Genomic DNA, 12307 nt, shown 5'->3' with positions numbered 1-12307 from the left:
GAGAGAGAGAGAGAGAGAGAGAGAGAGAGAGAGAGAGAGAGAGAGAGAGAGAGAGAGGGGAGACCAACAAGTTCAGAAGTTTTGTGCTCCAGTGAGAGAAGCAGAGCGAGAGCCGGGAGTGAGATAAGTGAGAGAGGTAAGTCGCTTCTCTTCATTAGTGAATCACCCCCCTCTCCTGACTTCTCCGCCTTCTCCTCTTCTTCCTGACTTCTCCTTTTCCTCTTCTTCCTGACTTCTCCTCCTCCTCTTTTTCCTACTTCTCCTCTTCTTCCTGACTTCTCCTCCTTCTCCTCTTCTTCCTGACTTCTCCTCCTTCTCCTCTTCTTCCTGACTTCTCCTCCTTCTCCTATTCTTCCTGACTTCTCCTTCTCCTCTTCTTCCTGACTTCTCGTCCTCCTCTTCTTCCTGACTTCTCATTCTCCTTTTCTTCCTGACTTCTCCTCCTTCTCCTCTTCTTCCTGACTTCTCCTCCTCCTCCTCCTCCTCCTCCTCTTCTTCCTGACTTCTCCTCCTTCTCCTCTTCTTCCTGACTTCTCCTCCTCCTCCTCCTCCTCTTCTTCCTGTCTTTATTCTGCATTCCGGCTCCGACGCCGATGTCATTGGCGTTGTCGTGGCGATGTAACGTTGATAGATTGGGGATCTCTGGTCCCGTCAGACGGGATGAACTCTGGTCCTCGTCTCATCCATCGTGCTGAGTGGATCGATGAAGATGACATCATCACATTTGTCATTTTCTCATGACAAGAAAAACTTTTTTAAAACTCTTTTTAAATCCCCCCCCCCCCCCACACACACACACACACACACACACACACCAGCTTGTTAGTGGTCGTCTCGAGGTTTCATGTTGTGATTGTGGAAAAGTGGTGATGTGGTGAGAACGAAGCTCTCTGATTGGCTGAGGAACGCCAGCCCCTCCCACCCCTCAGGGGCCTCGATGAAAAGACAGAAATAAACCTGTGGAGAAGAAACAACATTTCGGAATACCGACCATTCCTCCAGCGACTCCCTCCCGCCGGTCCTCTCTTTCATTTTACTTTTTCATTTCCTGGAGCGGTCAGAGGAGCTTCAGGCCTTCAGGAGGGGGACAACAAGGCCTTGTGCCGGGTTAGACCCCCCCCCACCCCACGTGGACCTGCTCCATGTGGCACATTACACATTGAGCAGCTTCAATGGAGGCAGTATTATAGTTTGTGTGTGTGTGTGTGTGTGTGTGTGTGTGTGAGGAGTCAACACAAAACTACTCAAACAGAAGATGTTCCCGTTGCCCGTGTTGTTGTTTTATTTTATATATTTGAACAAGACACTTTGACTTTATCTCGGCTTTTCGGAGCTACTGCGCTGAAGAACTTCTCTTTATTGTATATATATATATATATATATATATACAATAATATATATATATATATATTTGAACAGGAAACATTACTTCTCTTTATTGTATATATATATATTTTAATATATATATATAGTATATATTATATAATATATATGTAATATATATATATATGTGTATATATATTATATATTATATTTATTGTATATATCTATATCTATATACGGGCTATATATAGACTATGTATATATATATAAAATAAATATTATATTATATATATATATATATATATATACATACAATAAAGAGAAATTCTTCAGCACAGTAGCTCCGAAAAGTTGAGGAGAAGTCAAAGTGATGCTTCCTGTTCAAATATATATACGGATTATATTTATATATATACAGGACTGTCTCAGAAAATTAGAATATTGTGATGAAGTTCTTTCTTTTCTGCAATGCAATTAAAAAAACAAAAATGTCATGCATTCTGGATTCATTACAAATCAACTGAAATATTGCAAGCCTTTTATTCTTTTAATATTGCTGATTATGGTTTACAGCTTAAGAAAACTCAAATATCCTATCTCTAAATATTAGAATATCATGAAAAAGTATACTAGTAGGGTATTAAACAAATCACTTGAATTGTCTAATTAACTCAAACACCTGCAAGGGTTTCCTGAGCCTTGACAAACACTCAGCTGTTATAAATCTTTTTTAACTTGGTCTGAGGAAATATTAAAATTTTATGAGATAGATTTTAGAGTTTTCTTGTTGTAAGCCATAATCAGCAATATTAAAAGAATAAAAGGCTTGCAATATTTCAGTTGATTTGTAATGAATCCAGAATGCATGACATTTTTGTTTTTTAAATTGCATTACAGAAAATAAAGAACTTCATCACAATATTCTAATTTTCTGAGACAGTCCTGTATATATACAGTATATATATATATATATATTGCTTCTAATCTTTCCTCTAAACACGTGTGAATAGGAACACCCTTCTTTAGGACCCTTAAACTGCTGCACATCTCCTTCTGCTTCCAGTTAACAGAAATAAACCAGTTTATTAGGTACCCCTCTGAATGAGCCAGAGCCCTGTGAGGAACCCAATGACCGCGCAGGAGATGACGACTCCTCTTCTTCTTCTTCTTCTTCTTCTTCTTCTTCTTCTTCTTCTTCAGGTCGTAAGCAGTGAGGATGCGTTGGGGTGTTTTCCGGAGAACCTCCCCGAACACTGGCTCCTCAGTGAGGGGCCCCACAAGGCTGCATTGTGCTGCAGGTGTGTGTGTGTGTGTGTGCGAGTGTGTGTGTGTGTGTGTGAGCACTATTCTCTAAATCCTCCCCAGTCCTCTGTTCCTCCAGGAGCCTACTGCTCTTCTTTTTAGTTTATTTTTCTGGTGCCTCTCCATATTTCACACTGGCAGTTTCCTCATGTTCTCCATGAGACACGTTCCTTCCAGTCCTGCCAGAGGAAGAAAGAGCTGAGAGGCGTACAAATATATATTCAAAATATATATATACGAAATAGTTATCTTTGCGTGAATCTTGCATCGCCGCAGATACCAGACTTCAAAGTCTGATACGGCCGATATGAATTAATTATTCGCCCAACAGGAACCGCGTTAGATAAGAAACTGGAAGATCTAACTGTGATGGTTGTTCTGGGTCAAACGAGGCTTCAGGAAACCGTAAATACAACATTTAGTTTTAAAGACAAAGCGTACAATATAAACTATTGTATTTGAATTGTTAGTTTTCATCCAACCACGAACCATAACCATAACCACTGTTGATGAATCCAACGAGAAAAATTGTTGCTTTAAGAACATTTGATGGTTTTTGCCAGGGTGCAAGCTGCATTCCCTCCACCGACCACCAGGGGGAGACTCCTCTGGTTGTATAGAAGTCTATGCTTCATGTGTTAAAGCTGCATTCCCTCCACCGACCACCAGGGGGAGACTCCTCTGGTTGTATAGAAGTTTATGATTCATGTGTTAATGCTTCATTTTCTCTACCGACCACCAAGGGGCGACTCCTCTGGTTGTATAGAAGTCTATGCTTCATGTGTTAAAGCTGCATTCTCTCTCCTGACCACCAGGGGGCGACTCCTCTAATTAAAGTTGTGCTATTTAAATGTTTGAGTTTCCGTGCTCACACTTCTGGACGACTTCACAACGTCTCTAAAGACATCGCTTCAAATCTACCACACAGTTGCTCTTCATTGGAAAGTCAAGACAAGAGAGGATGAGAGAGAGGGAGGGAGAAAGAGAGAGAGAAATAGAGAGAGAGAGAGAGAGTCAGTCTGCATTTGTTCCGCCACGAAGAAGTTAAAACTTCACTCAGAATGAAAATGGCCTCCGCTCTAAAAACAAACGTTTAAATATAGGATTTAAAGACGAGAGGAGAAAATCATGGAGGGCAGGGTGAGATGTAGTGGAGTGTGTGTGTGTGAGTGTGTGTGTGTGTGTGTGAGTGTGCGTGTGTGTGTTAAACAGGGCGTGAGACTGGGAGTCGGCAGCGGTCTTACGGGCTCGTGGTTTCCACTCGGCAGCGACGTCTCAGACGGGAAAAGGGGACTTCAACAACAACCTGAGGGTGTGTGTGTGAGTGTGTGTTAGTGTGTGTGTGTGTGAGTGTGTGTGTTAGTGTGTCCCTGTGACTTTTTCCGTCAAACACACTCTGCATTTATTGCTCTTGTCATTGAGGGGAGCCTCAAACCAATCTGTCCCCGACGTGACCCGACTGGGGAAAAGTACATTTATATTTATTTATTTATTTATATGGAGGGAGACAAATAAGAATACTGTTATTATAATGTGAATACAACAGGATCATGTCTCCTGAAAATACTTCTATACAACCAGAGGAGTCGCCCCCTGGTGGTCAATAGAGACAATGCCGCTTTAACACATGAAGCATAGACTTCTATACAACCAGAGGAGTCACCCCTGGTGGTCAGGAGAGAGAATGCAGATTTAACACATGAAGCATAGACTTCTATACAACCAGAGGAGTCACCCCCTGGTGGTCAGGAGAGAGAATGCACATTTAACACATGGAGCATAGACTTCTATACAACCAGAGGAGTCACCCCTGGTGGTCAGGAGAGAGAATGCTGATTTAACACATGGAGCATAGACTTCTATACAACCAGAGGAGTTAAAGAGTTGCACAAGGAAAAAACACAGTATTTTCAGATGTCCTGCCGTATCGGTGCACGTCATGTTTTATTTATTTTATTTTAAGCACGTTTTTCCATCTGAAGTGAACACAAGTCGACTTCGAGTCTCTTAAAGTTGCAGAGAATCGAAAAACTTATAACACACTTACTCATCGATGTGTTGGTGAGATCTCACTTTGTGTACATTCTTTGAAGCAATGACACTCTGAGTACCGGCTCTTCCAGATTCAATATATTTTTTATTTTAAAGCACTGAGAACGCCGACTAATAGAATCTCTTTTCTTCTTCGTGCCTTTATGGAACGATTCTTCTAAATATGTCCTCCAATCAGCTCACAGGCGCTAATGTCACACATCATTAGCCCCAGTTAGCTGTAATTCTTCCGGCGCTGTAATCAACCCCTTTGTTGCCTTGATTACTGTGTCCTTTGTGACACACACACACACACACACACACACACACACACGTGTGGGTTACAGGCCCAAGTATTCAGAGAGAGAGCCCCTGGGACCGAGCATCGGTTTGAAGTGAGTGTTGCTATTTGTTGACGTCAACTAAAGGACCGAAAAGGAGATGCAAAATGAGTAAAAGCAAAATGAGCACAATGAGATGCAAAACCAGTAACAGAATTCTGAAGCAAATTTACCAAAGAGAGTTTAATATGACCACAAAGAGAAGAGATGCCGAATGACAAATATAAATGCAAAGTGAGTAAAGGAAGATTTCAAATGACCTCAAAGAGATGCAAAATGACCACAAAGACACAAAAGTGTCTCAAGGAGAAACAGAAATACCCCACTGGTCTTAAAATGACAACTAAAAAAATACAGATATAAAAAAATGGAATAAAAAGATTTAAAATGACAAAAAATATATAGTATAAAGATACATGAAAGGCCGACAAAGAGATGCAAAACGAGTACAAAGAGACATATGAAAAATGCACAGAAAGAGACATTGAATGACCCAAGGAGATGCAAAAAGACCAAAAAGGGATGCAAAATTACTATAAAGGGACATCGAATGATTCGAAGAAATGCAAAAGGACCACATAGGGATTAAAAATGAGTATAAAGATACATCAAATGGCCCAAAGAGATGGACAAATACCACGGAGGGATGCAAAATGAGTACAAAGAGACATAAACTGACCAGAAGAGATGCAAAAGGACCACAGAGGGATGCAACATTAGTTTAAAGAGACATTGAGTTACCTGAGGAGATGCAAAAGGACCACAGAGGGATGCAAAATTAGTTTAAAGAGACATAGAATTACCTGAGGAGATACAAAAGGACAACAGAGGGATGCAAAATGACCAGAGAGATGTTGAGGGCTTTTCACACGTTCATCTCATCATAACACCGACTCATTCATGCGTTGGTCTAATCTGTGTCGGTTTGAGGAGTTTAAGGGAATCAAATGGTGTCTCTTTCAACACCAAAGCCTCATTTTGCTCTTACTCGCCGGGTTCCTTTCTCATGTGTGATTAACATTCAGGGCCGCCGCTCCGTCCTCCACAGCGACTCGTTCTCATCGAGAAGTTCACAAGGTACTTCTTCACCGCCGCAGCCTGCGGATTAGTTGCCATGGAGACAGAGCTGTCGAGAGGCAGCGGGCGTGTTTGCTTTTTCTCCGGCGGAGGAAAATACTTTACGGAGAAAAAAGTTGTAAGAGTTTTGTGGACGTGGGAGGATTCGGCTTCCCCTCTTCCCCTCCGTCAGGCTCTGAAGAGTCACACCTGAGGTTTCCGCGGTTCATCCATCAGAAGCCAAACGGAGCTGAAAAACAAATCGCACGAGGCTTAAAACACAGAAGACGAAGGAGAAGACCATCATCACGCCCGTGCATTAATAACCGGATAACTCCTTCATGCATTATTCACCGAGAGGAGCTACATGTCTGCTTCCCCGCATTGTTACCGCCTTGAGCTTGATTCTCTCCGCGTTATCCAGATTAATCAGCAGATAGTCGTGATCGGACTTCAAGAGAAAAGATCCTCGAGTTGCAAATCATAGAAACCCCAAAAGGCAGCACAGGAGCTCCCAGTGGATGGCGGTCATACTGGAGCCACTGGGGTCCCAGCACTGAGCACGCAGTTCTGAAGTTGGCCACTGGGAGCTAAATGAGCCGTTTAGTGGGTTTGTATGGAGGACTCAAAATGACTTAAGTATAAAGAAATGAATAAATTAATGCATGAATAAATATAGGAATAAATAAATAAATGCTTAAATAAATGTATAAATAAATAAATGCTCATTTGAATATACGGACACGTAAATGTCACACATAAATAAATGAAGAAATACGTGTGGACACATAAATAGAGATATAAATAAATGAAGAAATACAGAAATGTAGAAATACATTTATGTAATGATGTCCTGTTGATTTATAACTTATATTTATTAATTTCTGTATTTATGTATTTATACATTTATTCTTGTATTTATTTATACATTTATTTAAGCATTTATTTATTTATTCCTGTATTTATTTATTTATGTATACATTTATTTAAGCATTTATTTATGTATTCTTGTATTTATTCATGCATTTATTTATTTATTTATTTATACTTAAGTCGTTTAAGTCCTCCATAGGTTTGAGGTGGGAGGACGAGGCCGGGTGACCCCATGTGAAACCACCAACGCTGAAGATAGAACGTCTTTTATGAATATGAACTGTGAGCAGCGTTTGGGGCATCGAGCAGCCGGTCGATCCCATAATAAGTCTTCATTTTGTGTTAGTAACTCATTATTTTAATATACTAAAGTTATTAATTTGAGATATTTAGTCATTATTTCAAGACAAGACATTATTTTGAGATATTTATTATGAGATATTAATTCATTACTATCAGATAATAACTCATCATTTTGAGATAGTGAGTCATTCAGAGATATTAACTCATTATTTTAAGATACCAACTTTAGGATCACACAATCATTTGAAAGTAATTTTACATGTAATAAGAACGCCCTTTCTTGCTCTTCGGTTCATCGTCTGCAATGACGACTGCAATGACGACTGCAATTGTTTATTCCTAGATTAATTTAGTGTCAGTTAAAATCTGTTTTTCGTACTAATGTTACGTAATTCTCTGAGTTCACGTTGTATTTTAATAGAGAATCACATTTGTTTTTAATGAAAGCTGCGTTGAGAACATTTGAAGTTGAGTCACGTGCAGGACGTCACGTCATCTGGACAAAGCCGGCGTCTTCCTCTTACAGTTTTTCTCGATTGCTTAAACACATTTTTTGAAAGCATGCCTCATTTTCTCAAAACTCTAAACACAAATCCCAAAACCACTCACACAAAATGCAAAACCCTTTATATCTCCTGCAAAATGCAACTTTGCTTTCAAAACAGTGTTATGTCACCTCAAAAGGGTATTTTGTTTTCAAATGACAAACACAGCCCATTATATGAGTAGACATTCTGAGCATCGATTGAACACTGATGTGCTCAATGGAAAACACGATGAAATGGGAAAACACCAGCATGAAGGCCTTATCAGGAGCATTATGCCTTTTCATGTCCAGTGGTACTGTACGCTTTCTCCTGTTGTAAAATATTGTAAATGTATAATGTTTTAACTCAAAATATAAAACAACACACAAATATGCAACAAAAATGTTTCTTTCTTTTTTCTAATTTTTTCACAGAACAAACAGTAGAAAATAGACCACAACAGTCAACAAAAAAAGAAAGAAAAGTGTAAATAAAAAAGGACCAAAAAAATACTCCTCTGCCTCTCTAGTCTCCTCTAACTTCCATGTTTTCATCCATTCTTCTTCAAATCAGGAGGTCACCTGTGGCCCTTGTATTGCTAAAGCCTTGATTCAAAAATTGCACAACAGCCGTGGAAATGGAAGTTTTGCCAATTGAACAGCAGTGTGTTCTGTCTGGACACGAGGAGGTTTTGGCATTGATGAAGTGTGCAAAGTAGAGAGGATGGTGTTTAGTGTTTTGAAGAAAGTGTGGCTAACAATTGAAATCTGTGTCTAAAGCAGATACTTGTGCTTCTAGTTTAGCAGACTTGGTTTAGGGAGTTGGCACATGAGTTACAGGTTGTGGTCATTGTGTTATAAGTTCCAGTTTTTGTGTGTAATCAATTGAGAAAAACTGTAAAGAGGCGGTAGCGACGCCTCCGCTGCGCGGCTCGGCGCCCGGCTAACGGCGGCTTCAGAGGCGTCGCTTTGAAAGAAGGTCTAAAAATATCTTTTCTCGAGGTGAAGACATCAAAACAATGGGAACGTTTCATGATGCGCCGAAGGCCGCCATGAAAGCCGGTTTGATGAGCGGCGGTTATTCTCCTCCTCTATAATCGTGTTTTAGTTGAAGCGGGACGCAGCGACGTGCTACACCTTCAAAGAAAAGACGCTGTCATCCACCTCCGGAGGAAACACAACATGAACACATCTGGTGATCAGAACCTTTTCCAGTCGTTTGCTGGTCGCGTTCAACCACCTGACCCGCGCTGCGCGGAGGCCGGTAGGCCGACGCCCCCAAGGGAAGACTTCCATTTAACTTCCCATCAGTCTCCCTGATACAGAGACACAGACCACGAGGACCTCACTCTGTACCACCTCTCGATAGAGAATGAAGCATAGACTTCTATACAACCAGAGGAGTCGCCCTCTAGTGGTCAGAAGAGAGAATACAGCTTGCACACATGAGGTATATACTTCTATACAACCAGAGGAGTTGCCATCTAGTGGTCAGTAGAGAGAATGCAGCTTTAACATATGAAGCATAGACTTCTATACAACCAGAGGAGTCGCCCTCTGGTGGTCAGAAGAGAGAATGCTGATACAACCAGAGGAGTCACGCCCTAGTGGTCAGTAGAAAGAATGCAGCTTTAACATATGAAGCATAGACTTCTATACAACCAGAGGAGTTGCCCTCTGGTGGTCAGAAGAGAGAATGCTGCTTTACCACATGAAGCATATACTTCTATACAACCAGAGGAGTCACGCCCTAGTGTTCAGTAGATAGAATGCTGCTTTAACACATGAAGCATAGACTTCTATACAACCAGAGGAGTCGCCCTCTAGTGGTCAGTAGAGAGAATGCAGCTTTAACATATGAAGCATAGACTTCTATACAACCAGAGGAGTCACCCCCTAGTGTTCAGTAGAGAGAATGCAGCTTTAACACATGAAGCATAGACTTCTATACAACCAGAGGAGTCACCACCTAGTGTTCAGTAGATAGAATGCTGCTTTAACACATGAAGCATAGACTTCTATACAACCAGAGGAGTCGCCCCCTAGTGGTCAGTAGAGAGAATGCAGCTTCTGGTTCCTTCCTCCCAGAGTCAATGGGCTTGTGGAGTGGACTGTCCCTGTTTCTACGTAACTTAGGAATCGAACCGCCGACCCTCTGATTTTGGCCGATAGTCAAAATGCGTGTATTATTCTGAATAATGGAACCGGTCGGGTTCATTTGACGTCCGGCTTCAGCACAGACGCAAACAACCCTTGGGGATTAATAAAGTATATATCATCATCATCATCATCATCAAACACTTTGTCTCCGAGACGAGGAGCGGACGTCACCGTGGAAACGACAACAATGGAACCGACGTGTTCTTCTTTGTTGGTTTCGGGACCTTGATCCAAGAACTTTTTTATGAAGAGAAAAAAAACATTCCCACTAATGAGATTCATTAAAAAATGTCTTTAGAGCTGAATCCATCGCGGCCCTCGTGAGAGAAGACCCTCCGGCGCCGCGTGACGCTAACGCTAACGAGCAGCGCCGGCAGGTGAGATGGGAACGCCGCTGGACGCCATTGGGACTCCCACTGCGTGCAGTATCTGTGCTGCGAGCGCTATTGGCAGCCTCAGCAAGGTCCCTGGGGAAAGATGGAGCTCTCTCTCTCTCACACACACACACACACACACACACACACACACACACACACACACACACACACACACACACACACACACACACACACACTCACACACACACACACCACACACACACACACACACACACACACACACACACACACACACACACACACACACACACACACACACACTCACACACACACACACACACACACACACACACACACACTCTCACACACACACTCTCACACACTCTCTCACACACACACCAATTGATAGGTCTCGATCCGAGGAGATTCATGTCGGCTCCGGGGGGAGAATCTGATCTCTGGTTCTCTCTCTGGTGTTCTCCTGCCCCCGGCCCCCACCCATGAGATTACTCTGTGTTGTGCTGAGCAGGTGTTTGAAGTGATTCCCTCTTAATGTCTCCGTGTGTGTGTTTGTATGTGTGTGTATGTGTGTTTGTGTGTATGTGTGTGTATGTGTGTTTGTGTGTGTATGTGTGTGTTTGTGTGTATGTGTGTATGTGTGTTTGTGTGTATATGTGTTTGTATGTGTGTGTGTGTGTGTGTATGTGTGTGTTTGTGTGTATATGTGTTTGTATGTGTGTGTGTTTGTGTGTGTATGTGTGTGTTTGTATGTGTGTATGTATGTTTGTGTGTGTATGTGTTTGTGTATGTGTGTGTGTGTGTATGTGTATATGTGTATATGTGTGTGTGTGTATGTGTATGTGTATATATATGTGTGTGTATGTGTGTGTGTATATGTATATGTATATGTGTATATATGTATATGTGTTTGTATGTGTGTATGTATATTCGTATATATATATGTATGTGTATATATATTTATATATATATATTCATATAAATATATATATGTATATATATATGTGTATATATATGTATATATATATATATATGTATGTGTATATGTATATATATATATATATATATATATATGTGTATATATATATATGTGTATATATGTATGTGTGTATGTATCTATGTGTGTATATATGTATATGTGTGTATAGATATGTATATATATGTATATGTATATATGTACTGTATATATGTGTATATATGTGTATGTATATATATATATATATGTGTATATATATATATGTGTATATATGTATATATATATATATATGTGTATGTATATATATGTATATGTGTGTATATGTGTATGTGTATGTATGTGTGTATGTGTATATATATGTGTGTATATATATATATGTGTGTGTATGTATATATATATGTGTATTTATGTGTATGTGTTTGTGTATGTGTGTGTGTATGTGTATGTGTGTATGTGTATGTATGTGTGTGTGTATGTGTGTGTGTTTGTGTATGTGTGTATGTGTGTGTGTTTGTGTGTATGTGTATGTGTGTGTATGTGTGTGTGTATGTGTGTGTGTATCTGTGTTTGTGTGTATATGTGTGTGTGTTTGTGTGTGTGTGTATGGGTGTATGTGTGTGTGTTTGTGTGTGTATGTGTGTTTGTCTATGTGTGTGTGTGTGTATTTGTGGCCTACTGTAGAAATAAATATATAAATAAATCAGAAGGAGGGGATTTATTTGAAATTCAAAAAAATGTCAAATCTTGTTCAGACTAGTGACAGGAGATAATATATATATATATATATATATATATATATATATATATATATATATATATATATATTTATATCTTTATAATTATTATTATTATTTGTGTCTTCTAACTCCCCTGCACCTCCTTCCACTCCATCTCTCCGTTCATGTCTGCTGATCGATGATACCGATTAGTGAAACATAAACATAGAAACAAACAGCTGCTCAGGCACCAGCTCGGCCCCTCGGGGTCCTGAAGGGTCGTCACGACGACCCCGATTCATTTCGGGTCTTGAAAGACTTTTAAAAAAAGACTTGAAAAGAAA

The 12307-nt window shown here is 40.3% G+C and overlaps 1 protein-coding gene across 1 annotated transcript in view; it reads left to right on the top strand.

The window, feature by feature from the left end:
- The first annotated feature begins 84 nt into the window (after positions 1 to 84).
- Positions 85 to 12307, top strand: part of tspan4a (tetraspanin 4a) — a 115583-nt gene continuing 103360 nt past the window's right edge. The window contains exon 1 of the mRNA XM_056412834.1: positions 85 to 136. The gene's annotated coding sequence lies outside the window, so the exon portion shown is untranslated. The remainder of the gene's footprint in view (positions 137 to 12307) is intronic.

Source organism: Pseudoliparis swirei, chromosome 4 (genome assembly GCF_029220125.1).
Source record: "Pseudoliparis swirei isolate HS2019 ecotype Mariana Trench chromosome 4, NWPU_hadal_v1, whole genome shotgun sequence".
Lineage (NCBI taxonomy): Eukaryota > Metazoa > Chordata > Actinopteri > Perciformes > Liparidae > Pseudoliparis > Pseudoliparis swirei.
This window is presented reverse-complemented; position numbering and strand designations above follow the sequence as displayed.